At 35.0% G+C, this 14,509-nt stretch overlaps 1 protein-coding gene across 1 annotated transcript in view; it reads left to right on the top strand.

Annotated features, from left to right (window-relative positions):
- The first annotated feature begins 3,526 nt into the window (after window positions 1-3,526).
- LOC109048073 (protein TANC1-like) overlaps window positions 3,527-14,509 on the top strand; it is a 164,643-nt gene continuing 153,660 nt past the window's right edge. The window contains 1 exon segment of the mRNA XM_042764338.1: window positions 3,527-3,667. The gene's annotated coding sequence lies outside the window, so the exon portion shown is untranslated.

The raw sequence follows: 14,509 nt of genomic DNA, 5'->3' as shown, positions 1-14,509 counted from the left end.
AATATCCATTCAAGTTTGGACAGGCTTGACTGAATTTATGTTGCTCATAATCATAAAAAGTTTTTGATCTGAAGGATTCTAATTAGATACTTGAAATTAGTTTGTAGAGAAATATAAATGTTGCCTATGTTTGAATGCATTGAACAATTGTTTTTATGACACTTAAGCACTTAGGCAGTCGTGGCCTAATGGTTAGAGAGTCGGACTCGGATAAATGTCCATTTGTTTAAATGTTTTAGAAATGTTTGTTAATGCGAACATTAAGGGAACATTCCATTTTAGAATTTTGCAGTCATCATGGAAACATTAGTTTTGAATGTTCTCTGAACGTTCTGAAACAAGTTGTAACATTTAAATAATAATAAAAATAATAACTAAATGTTTCAGGAAAAAATAATAATAATGTTTTTGTGGTAATGTTTTGAGAACATCATTAAAGACCAGATAGCAAGTAACAAATAACAAACGTTCTATTAAAGTTACTGGAAGTAACTCTTTGTTCACAATGTTGTGAGAACATTGCCAGAGCGTTCCGAGAACGTTCCCTGATAGCCGACAAAGATCTCAGAGCTAAAAGACGTGGACTGAAAGCCACAAACTCTCATTTTGATTTCACGGGCCCTTAAATGTGATCTAACCATGTGTTTGACATCTTTCAGAACTCTTATATGTGCCTCTTTACCGTTACGCATTACAAAAGCAGCGTTTTTTAGGAGAAGCCTTCATGTGGGAACTCAACCACATCACAAATCATCTCAGTCTGCAGCTGTTGAGCAGCACAGCAGCGAATTCACATTCACAGACACGGCCACCAGACCTGGACCAGAGCCACTGGGTGCACACAACAGGTGTGTGTGTGTGTGTGTGTGTGTGTGTTGTTGTTGGTAGGATTACCACATACACACTGAATGAAACTGACTTAATGACTGCTTGACAATAGGTTGATGTCCAATGTCATTTCAGATAAATGCATGAACAGCATTTATCTGAAATGGAAAGCTGTTGAGTCCGTAAGAATTTTCTTTCTTTTTTTTTTGAAAGAAATGAATACTTTTATTCAGAAAGGATGCATTAAACTGATCAAAAATGACAGTAAAGACATTAATAAAGTCACAAATGCATTCTATTTCAGCTAAATGTTGTTCTATCTGTTCATCAAAGAATCCTGAAAAAAATAAATTGTACACAATTGATATAAATATCAGGATTGTTTCTTGAGCAGCAAATCAGCATATTAGAATGATGTCACTTGCAGGTAAAAAAGTCAGGTTTTGTATTTTAGCAATGTTTGCAATAGCTCTCTGTACCAGATGGTGTCAGCATTGAGTTAATTCTTTAAAAAATACATTAATATTAACACACACTCGGGCTAAGAGCATATCCAGTTCACTTTAAATTGTAATTACAACCTCTCATTATTACAAACATCTGCTGTGGAGATCTGGCTCTATTTTAGACTCAGCACATGAGCGAATCCCCACAGGATCCATTCACCCTGTGCACTGGAACATCAGAGGTCAAACTGCATTAAAGACTTCATCACATCCACTGCCAGCCTGAACCTCTGGAACAGCAGTTAGATTTGTCATAGGATTCTCTACACAAGCATCTTTCCTGTGGTAAATCTCGGCCTTTCTTCTGCTTCCAGGGTTCATTTCAGGCTGATTAAACATTTTTCAAAACACAAGGTTTAATGTTGTTCTTTTTTTAAGAAAAGAGATGATCAACACAAGGCTGTATAAGTCAAAATCCATACTTAAAGCAAAACACCACAGACAAAAACATTGCATTTTAATGCACTGGTCAATTTTGAGATTTTGGGGTATTTTGCTTTCAGACTGGACTTCCAAACAGTGTTTATTTTATTGCACTTTATCAGTGTGTGTTTGTAGTTTTCAGTTACAATACATATCTTTAAAGCTGTTTTCTCAGTATTTTCTTCTTCTGCATTGAGCCAGAAAACTCTACTTTAGTAGCATTATATAAACCAAAATGTATTACTATATTCTAAAGGTTTTTATAGACAACTGATATGTATATATATATTTAACATTTTATTCCTAAAACATATTGAATTTTCTTTTTCTGGCTGTTGACAGTATTTTTCAACACACACACACACACACACACACACACACACACACACACACACACACACACACACACACACACACACACACACACACACAATAAAAACCTTTAACTCTAGTAGGTCAACAAAATAAAACAAGAATTTTGAACCTGGTTTTACCCAATGCTCAGATTTCCTTATGCAAATTAGCGCATATTTAATTAGATTCTGCATAATTAACATATTTAAACAACATTTAATAAAACTTTCAATATCTAACTTGTGTTTTAAATTATTAGCATTTTTTTTATCATATTCTTGTAGTCTCTTGCCTTCACTTTAAAGTAGGAGAACTGATTAATAAATATTTGATAACTGTAAATGTAAGATTTACGAGGTTTCAGAGATACCAGTCATGTGCATCATTACTTACTTTGTGATGATTAAAACTTCAATAATATCAACCTACTGGGTTTTGATTAGGTCTGTGAAAAGAATTTGAAAAAATAAAAATAAAATAAGAGGTTAACTTTAAAATTATTGTTATTATTTTAAAACATAAATCACTGGGGTCTCCAAACAAATGCATAAATGTTGGTGCTTCATATTGCTTTTCTGTTTAATATGTGCTAAAAAGCTTATGATAGTCTGTTAATGGCAAGTTCTCATTGTGACAACTTACCCCATATAACATGACAGTATTATTATAATGGGCACATGGTGTACACTGTACAATTATTTTTTGTAATCAGAGTTTGTGTACAGAAAATTTCATATTTATTAACTTAGAAGAGCTGGATAGATTACTAACAAATCATAATCTGTTACTGATTCCAAATTACAGTACATGACATAAATCAAAATCCATTACATTACACATTTTAGGTAATATAAACAGACTACTTTTTGTTTACTTTGGTCCTATCTCATTTATCACATTGATTTAAATAAGATAATCTTGTATCATATTGATATAAAAATTCAAAGATTAGGAAAATCTGTTCCATTCATTGTTATTAACAGCATAAAGTGCATTAAACATTACATTACGTAATAAAAGTTTCCCCAACTGGGCTTCCATGGTTTAACGAAAAGCTAATAATTAATTAAATCATGATATATTAAAATAAACCATTTAAAAAGCAATCAAAAAAAATAAAAATAAAAATATTTTATTTGTTTACCTGCATGTCATGTGACCATAACCAACAACGTGAACATGCAAAGTTGATAGTTTATTATTAAAATATTTATTTTTAAGTCTCAGGGGTAATTCAAGTAAATATAGTAAGTGAAAGATGACCAAAAAAGTTTGGGAAATTGTGGATTTTAATGTGTTTGAAAGATAAAAGCCTTCCAAAGCTATAGTAATGGTTTCATAATCGTTGCTAGCATCACTAAATCAAGACACCTCACTTGCTGTGAGAAGCCCCCTTGATAGTAAACATACTTTGGCGTAGACGTCCTCGTGATGACCTCAGTGCACGCGCGCGGAGGGACGGAGGAGCCGTGCGCGCTCCCGACCCGCACTGTCTGTGAGAGAGAAGCGGCGTCCTCAAAACTTCTCCCAGACGGATACTTCATGACATAAACCAGGTAATGTAGCATTTACATCTTCTGTACCCGGCGGTGGATGTTAACAAAGTGTTGAAAGAGCTCCCACATCCGTTTCAAAGGCTCGCGAGGTCGGCTGGAGTTTGATACTTTGTTTCGCGCTGTTTGTATCCCTGCTCGCTCAGATTGAACGGGAATGTAGCGAGGCTTGTCCGCTTCTCTATCCCGGGATACCAGCGGTGTGTGGCGTGTGGATGGGTGTTGAGAACTGTTTAAATGTGGGCTGAAACTCTGTGGCACATGTAGTTGGATGACTGGTGTGTCCTGCTGGGATCATCTCCTCCTGAAGTGGGAATTCTGGCTGTTGTTACATGAATCTGTGGGATATATGGATTGTAGTGGGAAGCATCATCACATTTATCATGAGTTCACAATGTGCTTTTCCCACACAGTGTGTGTGAGTTTTGATTATACACACCGCTTCGGTTTGACTGAATCCGACTCTCGAATGAATTCATTGGTTTCCATTCTCTTAGAAACTTGTGTCTAAAATAACACACACTTGGATCTAAACCTACTTGGAAGTAGTTTTGCAGACGAAAATAAATGCAATAAATTTATTTGCAAGACAGTAATTTCGGATTAGGGTTGCAAAGGGGTGGGAAGTTTTCAAAATCCCTGGAAAGTTCACAAAATTTCTGGAATATTTCCCAAATTTCCTGGAAATTTCCCACCTTTTTGCAACCCTATTTCTGATTAGCTGGGTAGTAACCGATTACATGTAATCTGGATTACGTAATCAGATTCCTTATAAGATTAAATTACATTTTAAAATATTATTCACACAATAACAATAGGTGATTCTCCCTAATTCCTCTTTTTCATCTTTTAAACATTCCTTTCTAAAATAGCCTAGCACTTGTAAACATTCAGTTTCACACAAAGACCAGTCATTAGTCAAGTGGCAATAATTAAACAGAAAATTAAGATGCAACTCAGCATTTAACCACTGGATTTACAAAAATCATTTCAGGTTTAAGAAGTGTTTTCTCAGTGTTTCACTGTTGCCTCAGCTACTGATAAACACTCTCATATTTTATTTAAATTATCGGTCAGTGGGTTATTTAACCAGGTATTAATATGTCTTATTTACATGCAATGCAGACATTCCCAAACTTTTTTTTTTCCTCATCTGAATTATGACTTTGTATATAGATCAGGTAATGGAGGAAATGCTTAAAGAAGTGTGAAAGGGCTTGTATTTGTGTTATTTAATAGTTTTGGTCACTTTTTTTTATTCTAAATTGCTCTAATAATATAAGTAGGTGTGTCAGATGTTTGACTGGTAGTGTATTATTATCATTTTTAAGTACATTTTATTTACAGAGCGCTCACCACTCAAAGATGGTTACAGGTGAATCATGTTCAGGTCACATTTTGGCTTAGAAAGAAAACACTTTTTCATATAATTAATCTGACAACTATTTTTTAGGTCGGTTACCTAAAACAAAACTTAGTTTGTTGCATTGTGTGATTTTTATTTGCATGATTAGTAATAGTAATATTTTCACTTTTTTTTTTTTTTAAATGTCCCTCCACTCATGGCGGCTTAAACTAGGATCACAGAGAGATAGAAATCCCTCACCGTCAGTGTTTAGATGGAGTTTTAATGCCCTGTTCTCCTCTGTGGAGCTGAGTCATGTGGGTTGGTTAGGTGCTGTTGACAGAGGACACTCCTTTTCCTACCCTTAGGAAAGCTTACCATGGATTGACTGCACAGACTTCCCACGGTTATGGAAAACCGGGATGTTTTAAAATTGTGATTTGAAACTTGCAAAATATAAAAAAAGTAATGGGAATTTCTGAACTATGCTCAGCTCTTATCTTTGTTGAATGCAATCTCTGTAAAGTGATTCTCATCTGGTGATCACAAATCACTAAAAGTCATGGAAAGTCGAAAAGTGTGGGAACACTGTCTCCTGGATCATAGCCAGCTGGCAAATAACAGGTGCTGGTATCGTATGTAAACACATGTCGTAGATACAGAAGGGCATGAAAAGTCCTCTAGACCTGAGTGTCTTGATCCTGTGTCTTCTTCACAGTAAGTTCATTATGTTTCACACATCTGCTTCGCTGAAACAGCCATGTGTTCACTATAGGATCCACTGGAGTGTACATTGAATGAGTTTGTGTGACTCACATTATGACACACCTGTAGGGATTTAGGTTCAAAAGTCATCCTTCTATCTCTGATTGCCTTTAAGTAAAGTAAATAAAGTGTTAAGTAAAGCTGCCAGGCACAAATGCACTTTGAAGCTTGAAACAAATGTTAAGTTAAATGAAGTTTTCTCTGTCACGCTGGGCTAACGGTGCTGCGGTGCCAACTGGAATCAAAGAGGGATTTCTTAATTGCCCTCACTGGCTCCATCCGCATCAGCGACTGGTTGTCGGGGCTGTAGATCATGATGGAACGTTTTTATGGTGCTGGGGTGACTCTGATGGCCTGTAGGGAAATGCTCATTTAATAACATTGTGCTAGTGGCCAGGGAGAGGGTTGTGTTACGTCCAAAACAAAAGCTGTGTTGTGTGTCTGTTTCAGTGGGGCGCCCCGATGCTGTCAGTCTGGAAATAATAAACTAATTCTAGTGCTTTGTGGGAGGTCGAAGTGCTTTAATGCGGCATATTTCTGAGCACAGTTTATGTTTATCTAAATCTGCTAATGACGATATCTTTCTGATTATGAGTTATTGGTAAGGTTAAAGAAAGTCAATTTGACATCCACAAACAGAACTATATTATTCTGCTTTGTTTTATTTTAGTTATGTCTGGTTAGAGATTATGATCAATAATTGTTTTTTTTGACATTTTTCTGGCATTTTAAGACTTCTATGACTTTCTTTTTTTTTTGTTATATTTAGGAGTGTAACTTGATTGTTTCACTTTATGATCTGATATTGATTCTCTTATCCAGCGGTACAATATTTGCTGATATCTTAAGAAGTCTTAAAAAATATATGAAGGTCCTATGATAGATATATCTATGCTACAATATCGTCTGCCTGTTACATTTTTATTAACCCACAAATGCAATCAAAATATAATGCAGACATTTAACTGAACTGTCTGAAAATCGCAGTCTTGTATCCCAGCTGTCATCCACAAAAGAAAAAAAAACTTTTTAGTTTATTAAATAATATAGAAAAATAAATAATGAAAAAAAATCATGTCATGAGGTCATCAATCGTCTTATGAAAATTCATCTTTGTCTTGTGCAGTGATATGAAAGCAATGACAAAAGTCAAAAAGATGATGGTTACATAAATACATAAAGTGCTCTCTAGAATTTGCAAATCTGGTTTATCTAAAAAAGATAAACCGTTAAAGGTTAAATCTAAAAAAGTAGTCCGGTTGTTGAAAAAATACATTTATACAGAACAATAAATCTAAAAAATATTTTGAATAATTTTAAAAGTCATTAAAACTTATTTGTTGACAGCTCAGTCAAGTCAAGTCATCTTTATTTATATAGCGCTTTAAACAAAAAATATTGCGTCAAAGCAACTGAACAACATTAATTAGGAAAACAGTGTGTCAATAATGCAAAATGACAGTTAAAGGCAGTTCATCGTTGAATTCAGTGATGTCATCATGCAGCTCAGTTCAGTTTAAATAGTATATGTTTAATCATTTGCAATCAAGTCAACGATATCGCTGTAAATGAAGTGTCCCCAACTAAGCAAACCAGAGGCGACAGCGGCAAGGAACCAAAACTCCATCGGTGACAGAATGGAGAAAAAACCTTGGGAGAAACCAGGCTCAGTGATAGCGTGACATCTTTTTATCTTTTGAACAGTCAAAGAAGTCTTCTTGTACATCTTTCTATAAATTGATTTTAGTCATTTGATCTGCATCATTACACCTCTAGTTATTATGGTGTTCATTTCAGCTAAACCACTTGTTGGTCATTTCACATGTTACTTAGACAGCTTCATCCGGTTTAATTGGGCAGTTCTTGACTCACAGCTACGTTGGGGACCAGACTTTCCAAATGTGTAGTCCAGGGTCTATTACTCTTAGAATTACAGACTCCTTTGAACCAGTTAGGTCTCAAACAAGGTCTCAGATTCTAATATTGAACCGCAGCACTGTGTGTGTGTTGGTTAAGCCGTCGTTTTTGGACATGCGGTGAGCTCGCTGTGTGGGAATGTGCTGAATAAACTGTACCAGGTTGTGAAATGTAGAGCACTGCCATGACGGCTCAGAGACTGAGACCTTTTCCCTTGTTGCCACTGTGTTGATGTTCTTCCCATTTCCACCACCGTGGTTTACTGTTCCATCATCCTTAAGGGCCAAATGTGATGTCTAACCTCTATTGTTTTTGTAGGCATTCTTGTATTATTCTGTTTCCTCTAACGTTGATGTCTATGGCATCCTGTAGAGCTGTTTTAGAGGAAAGTTATGATGTTTGGCACATTGATTGGTGATGATCTGAATAGTGCTCTGACCAATTCAGGGATCTTTCAGCCAACATAATTCTTGAAGCAAATTGACTGATATATTAAGTTTCCACCATCATGTTCATCTAATACTGGAAAAGTAAAATATATTTGCTTGTACTACTTGCATTTTTTCATTCAGTCTCTGTCAGAATTGCATTATTTAATCTTAAGAGCAAAGTATTTTTTTTTCTGCACCCTGCAAGCACAGATTTGAAGTTGGAAAGTGACGTGCCTTTTTTTTTTTGACATGCTTATTCAATATTTCAATTTCAGTTTTCTAAACATAATCGACAAAAGTTTGAGTCAGAATTCTTTGTAATGGTGAAACGTTTTAATTTTGTAATTGCTTTGTAGATTTACTACCAAATGTGAAAGTTCTATGAAACCGAGCTCGCAGAAGTCAAGTGTTGTGAATAGGCCAGTTTTTCTTGTTTTAGATGTTGGCCATGTTTATTCAGAGCTCATCTGTTTTTCAACATCTGTCAAAACACATTTGCTTAGATCTGTTATAATTCACTCGATACAAGCGCTTAGATGTCCATGATTTTTGCGTTAGAGGGCTTTTCGAGGAAACCTCACGTCATGTTTGACACGCAGCCAAGATGTAAAAGATTTACAGTGCATCATGTGCAACCTCATTCTTCATTTCAGATTCACAGATATTAGTTACTCTGCTTTTGAGTCTCTCAATGCCTTCCCGTTTGCACAGTTTACCCTCCGCTCTTGACCTGCTAGTAAGTTCCCGTAGTCTTATCTGAATGCTGTCATAGCTGATCACCTGTGATGTGTTTACCTGCCGCACATTCGCTCATTTACACTTCAGACTCATGTGTGGGAATTCTCACATTTATGACACTCTTGCTAAACTTTCCATCATTGAAAGCAGATTTTAGGTGGAGCTGTATAATCTTTATGTAACCATCATCAAAACGTATAAAGTCATCCAAATAAAATAGATTTTGTATTTTCACCAGTTCCATGTGATAAATTGTCAATACCCTGAAAAATATTGAAACGTATACCTTTTTTGCTCTGAAGTAAGGGGCTGTATCTATTGTGCTTAAGTTAGAGATTGCCAGGAGACTGTCTACAGGGTAAGTTAATATTTGACTTCAGTCAGATAAAAATAACCTACATCTCTGTAGCTGATCCGTTTGAAGGCCTGAAGTCATGATGATTGATTTTCTTTCTAGAGCTATGTTTCCTCGATTCTTCTGCTGATATTGATGATGAAGCATTAATGCAGGTCCGTCTGGATTGAGTTCCAGTGTTCTCTGAGTGAAGGAAGGAAGAAGCGCTCTGTTTTTTTAGACTGTGTGTGTGTTGGAGTGTATGAATGCTGTCTTGTCTGGTTGATTTAGTTTCCACAGCCTCAGGTGCAACTGTAAATTGGCAGAGAAAACAAGTCTCAACTTTGTTTAGGGAAGAGTATCTGATTTTTCTCACACTTTTCAGGTCATTCATATGAACAGGTTCCTATAAATCAAACATCATTACTGTAAAGGATCACTGATACTGTAGATATTTAATAGTAGGATGTAAGCTCAATGCATATATATTTCCACAGTATCACACAGATTTGTTTAATTATAAAATGTGAAAGACTGGTTTAAAGTGAATCCAGACATATTAACAGCTGCAACTTTGTATTAGTGAAAGCCTGACTAAATTCAATAGATTATTAGATATATCTATCAAATAGATAAATATTTTTGGATTTGCTCTGAAATAATATTTAGATTAATACATTTAATTACAATCACCATTGGATGAATATTATGGGAGTATTTACCTGTATACAATTTACAAAAATATTTAACAATATTATTTTAAATACAATTTCGAGTGATGAAGTAAATAAGAATATTAAATCAATTTACAGAAATGAATAAAACTGAGCTATATTGATGTTTGTGCTACCGATGTTTAAATCAGCAATTAAGTTAACAAGTAAAAACGTTTTTTTTTCTTTTTTTTGTTTGCTTAAGTTCAGATGACAATTAAAGAATAAGAAATATAGCAAAAGAAAAATATTTTCCATTATTAAAAAGTCTGGTTTCAAAACCTTTTTTTTTTTTTTTTTTTAAATGTGAGATATGTTCCAAAGTGTTTACTGTCAATGCTGTTTATTGTCTTCAAAAGATAACCAAAAATAGTGGCCCCTCAGGTGCCTTAAACCTAAAGTATGTCCTGTCTGTCCTCTGGGACAACATTGGAGCCTAATTAACACGTTTGTAGTTGACTCTGTTCTCGTATGGAGATAAGTAGAGGGATGTTAGTGCAGGGGAGGCTGTGTTACTCTGCCTGAGTCAAATCTGAACTCACCAGCGTCAGCATGACTTCATTTTCTGCCCTGAAGAGGCGAGTGAGTCACTTAACTCGGGGTGTTGAAATCCGTCTGTTCCTGAGTTGTCTGTGCTCTGTTTAGACCTGTGATCATTCCTGTCGGATGGGAAGGGAAACTTTGACTTCCCACAGAAGGTTGGTTTGAGTTCAAGTGCTTACAGATACAGGTAAACGTACTGATTTCCAGAGCAAAAATATTACTTTTATTTTATTTACAATTTTATTTAAAATTCTAATTAAAATGTTATTTGATTTTGATTTTTACGTTTTTTTTTTCTTCTTCTTCTTTTTTTATTAAGTGTGCGTCCTATTGTACAATTATACTTATCTTGCATTTGTCTAGTATTACTATTAATTGCATTCTTAAAAACGCAGAATATGGCCTTTTCTAAATGAAGAAAGATAGCATTGCAGGTTTAACTCTCTTGTTGAGTTGGGCTGGGTATCGATTCAGATGTCTCGATTCGATTCTCAATTATTTTTTTTTAATAAAAATGTGAATATAGTTTTTTTTTTAATATAATTTTTATTTTTATTTATAATGAATGGACTGAATTTCATTTTAAAAATGGTGAATTTATAAAAAGAAATTAAGAGCCACCTTTTCCTTTTTTGTATAGGGTCCTTTTTAAACAATAATAGGGCCATATAAAATGTTCTTCTTAATTTTTCTGGTAATCAGATGAAGGCATAAAACAATTTAATTTATTCTAATCAAATGAAAAACCCTTTTATTTTTTGGCAAACAAAGTGCTGAACAACAGGTTTACTGCTAAAATTAAAAAAACAAAAAAAAACAAATGTGATTATTCCTTTAAAAAAGATTTATTAATATTTATTAGTAGTAGTAGTAGTAGCATTGTTGTTACATCTTAAGACTGCTAAATAGTCATATTTTGACAGTTTCTTCACGTGAAACTAAACTTTTATTGTGGCAGGTTGCCAAAGATTCACATTAATCAGATCTTCTTTTAAATGTTTGCTGAAATAAAAAAGATCGATTCTCTGCTTTTGAGAATCAAATTGATGTCATTTAAAAAAATAGATTAATAGAAATTTTTTTTTGCCCAGCCCTGTTGTTGAGAGTCAATATTAATAGCATAGATGGAGATATGTGGAATATTTCCATTTTCCGGTTACTAAAACTTCTCTTCCCTGTTTCCCAGAGCTGTTTAATGGACTGAAGTAAACTCATATTAAAAAATGTCCTTGTTGCTCTTTTTCTTCGTGTCACTGTGAATGCTTCATGGCCATCTAAAGAGCCGAGATACAGTCCGCTCTGGCTGCTATTGTCTTTTTCTTGCTCATTTTCTGTTTCAATGTGAGGTATTCTTCCCTCTGTCTGAATTCACCTTAGGGGTGTGTGAACTCACGATTTTTGATCGTGGATGATTAAAATGTCTCCACAATCTGCTATTGAAGAAATACAATGTATCATGCAACAGCACACATTCCATCAGTTGCAGTTCTGGCTCCTCCATCTCAATATACTGAACAACGCCACATACATTCACATCACATGTTAACTCAGCGGTAGAGTTACACTCACAGGCACTGCACTTTCTCAATCACAAAAGTACATTATTTGCATGTGCTTTAAAGCCTTGCCGGTTAAACATTTCATTCGCGTGTCTTGTTTTCTGAAATTATGCAGCAAGAAAAATGATGTTAATCTTGCTTCTCGATAAAATTTTTTGCTTCTCGAGTAAATGTATCTTGATTTAAGAATCTTTAGAGTTTTGCGTTGGAAAACAAGGCAAAAATACTAATAAATAATTGTTTTTTGCTGAATGATCAGAAGGTACAGTTAAATTTCTAGTGCTTAGGAGCAGAGATATTCAAGCCTTAAACTTATTTGTAAAGTGAATTGAAATGTAAAGGTTCTATTTGTAATTCTTTTGAAACTTTGAAGTGTTTCTAATACAAGACATTTACATTTAGAAACCATATTTATGTATTGTGTTCCGTTTAATGTATACTTCATAAAACCTGCATTTAAAAGTTCACAGTTCAGTAGTGGTGACCCGGTCACAGAAGCAGGCCTGACTCTGTTGGTTTTGTGGTTGTCATGACACCGGACTCTGAGGAATCATTCATGTCGAATAGCTCACTGAAAAGAGTTGCTTGGAGAGCGAGAGAATGAAAAAGTGTGTAAATAAGTGGATCTTGGCGGCGGCTAGAGATTGACCTGCTGTAATTGTGAGAGTCTGGAGGACTCATCTGCGCTCTGACGCTTCAGTGTGTGAGTGGAAGAAGCCAGAGGTGATCAGCGGAACAATGCCACGTCCGTTTCCTGCACAGCGCTCTGCAGATGCTACCGTCAACACTTCAACCTGCTGTTGTATAGCTGTATAGTGTTTTTCTTTGAGGTAGGGTAGAAATGTGACATGGGAGCAAGATCTTTGACTATTCTGGACTAGTTAGAAACAAGTTTATCACAGATGTACTTAAAAAAAAAAATGATTGCAGAACCCAGGGAAAGACTTTTTTTTACTCTGTGCTTCCAAAATAGTAATTATTTAATAAATATTAAATAAAATAAATAAACAGTGAAGTGTGTGATGTTTTCCATAGGGATGCACTAATATTAAAATTCGGGCTAATTCGGGTGTGTGCGATAATGAATAAATACACTATATCCAGGGCTCCAAACAAAAAAATCGAGTAAGGAGCCATTGGCTCCTATAAGAAAAAAACTTACGAGCCAAATAATTTTTTTAGGTGCCACAGAATAAACGTGTTTTATTTTTTTTATGATTATTATTATTTATTTATTTACATTTTAACATTTCAATCATACTGTCATGTGTTTATGTCTCATCTTTTCTTGACTTTATCAGCATTTTAATCCATCTCGTAGATGACCTGGGAACTAAGGTTCACTTAAAGTGGGAACTAAATGTCTTTTCCAGCTTGAAATCTACAGTCACAAAGAATTGTTCATTACACAGCATCACTTGGCCACTGAGTGTAGTTTGGGCTCCTCCTCAGTGCATCCTGGAAATGTTGTCATACACTCTTAAAAATAAAGGTGCTTCACGATGACATAGAAGAACCTTTTTTGTCTAAATGGTTTCATAAAGAACCTTTAACATCTTAAGAACCTTTCTGTTTCACAAAAGATTCTTTGTGGAGAAAGATGGTTCTCCAGATTATAAAGAAAGAAATGGTTCTTTAAATAGCCTTTGACTGAATGGTTCTTTGTGGAACCAAAAATGGTTCTGTGAAGAACCTTTTAAGCACCTTTATTTTTTTTTTAGCTGACTGATGAGTTTATTGACACAGAATGGTTATTCTGAGGTAAACGTATATTACATTGCAGTGTTTACAAGCTTTACAGGTTTTCCGCAGTTTGAAACACTGAATGAGCTTTTACACGAGACATTACAGTAAGTTGTAATGTAGGATCTCTTATAAAATAGCCTACATTTTGATGTTTATTCATGTTCATTATGTACTATATTAGTAAAGAGAAAGATTAAATGGGTTCACTTGCCCTTGAACTGAGGCGCTAAAGCGACCGTGCCTGCCGCATTAAGGAGCGCCAAAACTATTGTTTGAATTTCGTTATGAATTCGGAATCATTTTAAAGCTGGTACTTTTTATTAAAAAGTTAGAAAGCACAGAGCTTTTTGCGATTACTGGACGGCAGTTGCACTTCAAATAATGAAGTTCACGCATTAAAAGAACACAGACCAAGATCTTGTTTAGAAGAAGCCATATTAGTAATTATTATAAACGAGAATTGTTAACAATATCGCCAATATTCACACAGCTGACAGCTTTACCTGTTCTAGTTTGTTCAAGTTGTGCACGAAATAGACGCTGTATTTTCTGCACTTTCCCTTCTCACGTCTCCGTCATTTCTCTCTCGCTGCTCAGCGGAGCTGCGTTTATCAGACTGTGTGCGTCAGCTCTGATGTGCGGCAGAGATGAGGACTGTCTGAAACTCTCTCTTTTTCCACTAAACTTGATGCGCATCGTCTCAGTTTAATCCCCGTGAACATAACAAAAGATTTGATCGCAAAACAATTAGGAA

The sequence above is a fragment of the Cyprinus carpio genome, chromosome A9, assembly GCF_018340385.1.
Source record: "Cyprinus carpio isolate SPL01 chromosome A9, ASM1834038v1, whole genome shotgun sequence".
Classification (NCBI taxonomy): Eukaryota; Metazoa; Chordata; class Actinopteri; order Cypriniformes; family Cyprinidae; genus Cyprinus; species Cyprinus carpio.
This window is presented reverse-complemented; position numbering and strand designations above follow the sequence as displayed.